Below are 4,676 nucleotides of genomic sequence, written 5' to 3' on the forward strand. Positions count from 1 at the left end.
GCAGATCCTTCTGAGAGGAGAATTAAGATTGAACGCACGGCTGATGACGTGACTGAAGCAGTGTGCGAGAGAACGAAGTGAAGAAACACATCGACACTGTAAAAATAAAAAAAGGCCAAGAATGCACTGCCAACTTTCACTGCAAGACGGCAAAACAGGGACATGAATACCTTTGTTTGCTTGTGTATATATCATGTATATTAATTATTGAATGAATGAACTGTATGGCCAAATAAAAGACTATTGATACAACTTCATTTGTTGGTGGTTTGTGGTCATGTATATTTCTAAAATGTTTTTAGCCCCCCAAGAAGTGCTGCCATACAGTGTTTATATCAAATAATGCACTTGTAAATTGAGCATTGCTGACCATCTGTGGATGGTCACACTGTCGAGTCCACACTGGGGGTAGAAACAAAGCTGAAAATCCCCAGGAGGGTCAGTGAGTCAGAGAGACTGACTCAGCATTTCCCAACACAGGACGACAGGAAAAGTGAAGTTAGTGCATGTGATTTAAGAACAGGCTATACATTTACTACCTTCTGTTCTTACGCTGAGGTGGTTTAATCTGCCTTTCTTTGGTTAAATATAATAAAGCTAAGAAAAAGAAAAAGGAAAGGTCTTAATGACAGTCATAATTTCAATGTGTGGTGGTTTTTCATTTATCTGCACGCACAACTGTTACAATAATGCTGAGTTTGACTCGGATCACATGACCAATCACAAAGTCAACATCCTGAGTGGAACAAACATTCTGAAAATACATAGACGTCAGCATCATCTCCTAAATCATCACAAGTATTCCACCACATTATTTGTAGTGGATACATTTGGTTTTAATAATGAAATAAATAAAGAATAAACCAAAATATACCGACTGTCTCTCTGAATCACTTAGAGAAGGGGATCAACCTGCGCGCACAAAAGGGCAAAGGTTTAATCTATAAATGCAACGACTGTCTCTGTCTATCTGCCTTTTGATCACACAACTGTCCAACAGTTCACTGGACAGGCTTCAAACTTGACAGGTGACTTTGAGATCTCAGATCAAACAAACCTGACACACAGCTAAGGACTCAAGGAATCTTTTCAATCCAGCCGTTTAATCTGGGAAGAACTTTTTGATACCAGTCAAACTTCGTTCCTGATTCATGATTTTTCCATGTCAAGCAATGGCTTAATCCATATTGTGGCGTATAACTGCTACTTTACATTATGCTTAACATTATGTACCAACTGTAGTTAGTTTGAAACAACAACTACCACTTTGGGAATGAACAAGGGAACTTGGACTGTTTAACCCTAACCACAATGAAGTTCTGCCTCATTAGGACCAGGTTTTGGTCTCTGTGAGGACTACTGGTCCTGACGAGGTCAGGAGAGAGAGAGAGAGAAATCAATCTCAGTGGAGATTTTCTGGATGCTGTGGAGAACAGCAGCTCGACTGTTGTGTAGTCAGGTGCTCAAAGTGCTCGTGCCAAACCTCTTGCTTCATACATTAAGCCTCTCTCCACAATATAAGCGCTGTGTTTATTAATAAAAGCCATACCACTGGCCTGTTGTGGAGCTTTGGACAACCCCCCACGTCTCTGTGGACTCTGGACAAGGTAGAAGGGGAAACAAACAATGCTGGACGGCCAAACCTCCGAGGCTCCGCTGCAATGTTGCGGAAAAAATGCAACACCAGCGGAAAAAACACGAGGCAGGAAAGCGAGTTTGTCAAGATGTTCCTTGTTTTCGCGCAGGAGGCAGAATGAGGTGTCGGTCACGGGCGAGAGGCAGCGTAGCGCCAGTGGGGGGCAACTGTGAGTCAGAAACACTTTCAGGCAGTGAATGACAGAAAAATGCACCCTTTGTTATCACACTGGTGAAGGCAGAACGACACTGCTGGCTGCATGTGTGTCAGAAGTTTTCTTAGTTCTTGTTTATGGAGTTGAAGGTTTGGACTGGCCTGGTGACCGGCAGAGGGGGAAGAACCGCAACCAGATTTAGATATTTCACCGAATCTGTGGACGTATACGTGCACAGAAAAACAGCTCCTTCTGGAGCCGATAGATAAACTATCTCTGCTTCACTGGTGAATGTCACTCATCACCGTCAATTCTCTCTGACTCGTATCAGACTAGCCGACACTCAGAGCCACAGAAATGTGCTTATATATTTTTAAATTGGGGGCCACGTTTTGATGACTTCATGCTTCTAGTGGACATCATCTGATGGAAAACATGAAGCTCCTGGGTCACGACCCTTGTCACACTTTCTGCTGAGTGACCAAGGTCAGAGGTCAAGTACAGAGTACAACACACACAGAGCTGGAGTTGATTCATCACTTCATCATTCTGGGAGAAATGGAACAAGTGTGAACATCAACGTTTTTGACTTAAAACAAGCTCCTCAAAAGAAATATATATATATAAAAAAAAAAAAAAATGTATTCATATAGGTATACATGTATGTATATATTACTATTAGTAGTTGTAGTATCAAGTGCTACTTCAGTCAATTAAATCCAAGAGCATATTTTTTTATAAAATTAGATGTGAACAAATGTTGAAATACTGTATGCAGTAAAATTAACAGGCTTAAAAAAAAATATAAAAAAGTGAAATAAATGTAAATAAGCAAAATATAGTACTGAATATAAATGTTTTTTGTGAAATGAGTGGATGCAAATTAGCTTAAGCCTCAGTTTAACAAATTAGAATTTGTTTTCGTTTCATATATTATTATTTTTTTTAAATAAACTGAAACAAATAGTTATTTTTTGCAAATATGTCTTGAGCAACAGCTCGGTTATTTTAATATTCTTAGATGTGACTTGGTTTTCTGAGCTCAAACACATTTTAGTCCAAGGGTCAATCTCTTCTGAGATGGACAGTAGCTCTACAGACAGCACCTCCTGCTGGAGACACCGGGGAAATGCACCACCACCACAAACAGCTGACGATGAGTCCTGTGAGAGCAGAGAGAACATGCTGCACATGATCAATCCCATTCTACTCATAACAAAGTAGGTCCAGCTTTATTCATCACAAAAATAAAGGCATCAATGATACATTCACATGCAGTATGAATGTATTTTTGTTGTCCAATAGTTCAAGTGATTTGATTAAACATTTCATTTTAAACCAAAAGTAAATATATAGACTTATGTCTTTGTTAATTTAGAATTTTCCATTATGGATAATACAATTAATCAGGTATTCAGTTTATTCTCTAATGGGATATTTTAGATAGAGTTTGCATATATAAAAAAAACTATTATTATTTTAAAAAATCTATGAGGATAATTCCATCCAACATCAGTGAAGTATGTTGTGTGTGAAATGTTGTGTTTAATTTGGCAAAAACACAAGCGAAATCCTGCAAGTGAGAAGAAGAGACAGAGTTATGACACGTTTAAAGCAGCAGTTTTTAAAGAGTCAACAATCAGAGAAACAGTGTCAGTGTCCAGTTGTAGATACAGTGGATATAAAAAGGCTACATAAACCATAACAACATTCTCCACCTTTTATGTGACCTATGACCTTTACATCTCAATTGCAAAACAAACTGAAATCTTTTAGGGGGTGAATAAAAAAAAATAACTAATACAAACTAATACGTTGAAGCACCTTTTGATTTTATTACAACGCTCATCGTAAATGCGGTGCAATTAACTGCCTTTATCTACAGATGCTTTAGTGACAGTTTTCGTGAACTTACAGCAAATAGAACACAGTAAGTCTTACCCCTGCGTCTTAGTCTGTACAGTGTAGGTGGTTTTAGAGCTTGAATGAGGACAGGTCCGTCACAGGTGACGGCCTAAGCGGATTCCACTGCAGTGGAACAGACTACACTGGTGACGCTCATGGACTTGCTCACTGATGGATGTTGACGCCTTCGAAGAGAAGAGGACAACTTAGGAAGAACATTCCTGGGAAAAGGAAAATGTTACACTTCAACCGTTTGATCTTTAACACTCACCTTTAATGAGCAGGACCACCAGGGCACCTGATGTCTCCACGGCAACTTAGGTGACCTCAGGTCAAAGAGGGCAGGGATGTGACGGTCTTAAGTGAAGCACCTGGGGTGACGACTTATTTCAAAGACACACTATGCAACTTTTATGTTGATGGATCCCTGAGTGAGTGGAGCCTCTTTCATTCCCACTCTGCATCTGAATCACTAACCTGTACTAGGTTTATTTGGCAGGTGAGTACACACAAAAAGAAAGAAATCAACTTGCATTTGCGGTTATAATAAAATGTACACCCACATGAGTAGAATTTGTGTTGCTCTCTCTCTCAGTATCAAACTCCATAAAGAAAATCAGCAGTTTTTGTGTTTCACAGCACACAGGAGTTGTTGATCCACTGCTGCCTCCATCAGTATGTTCAAATGTGTCATTTTGTGACTTTAGTAAATCCAAACAAATCATTTTCAACACCAAAACGATACAAACTCACCAAACAAGGCAGCAGTGGACCAGAGGCTCCTGTATCCCAGTGACCTAAAAACACAGGAGAGATAGAACGCAGAGATATTCATAAGATATCAGACAAGTTATCGCTTTTCTAAGGTTAGCCTTGTAAAATGTGTTTTCCCCCGGTGTGAATGTGAGTTCAAAGCTGTTCAACGGGTCGAAAAAAGTTAGAGCCACCAACACTGTTTATGTTCAATCAATCAGGAGAAAA

The sequence above is a fragment of the Solea solea genome, chromosome 3, assembly GCF_958295425.1.
Source record: "Solea solea chromosome 3, fSolSol10.1, whole genome shotgun sequence".
Classification (NCBI taxonomy): domain Eukaryota; kingdom Metazoa; phylum Chordata; class Actinopteri; order Pleuronectiformes; family Soleidae; genus Solea; species Solea solea.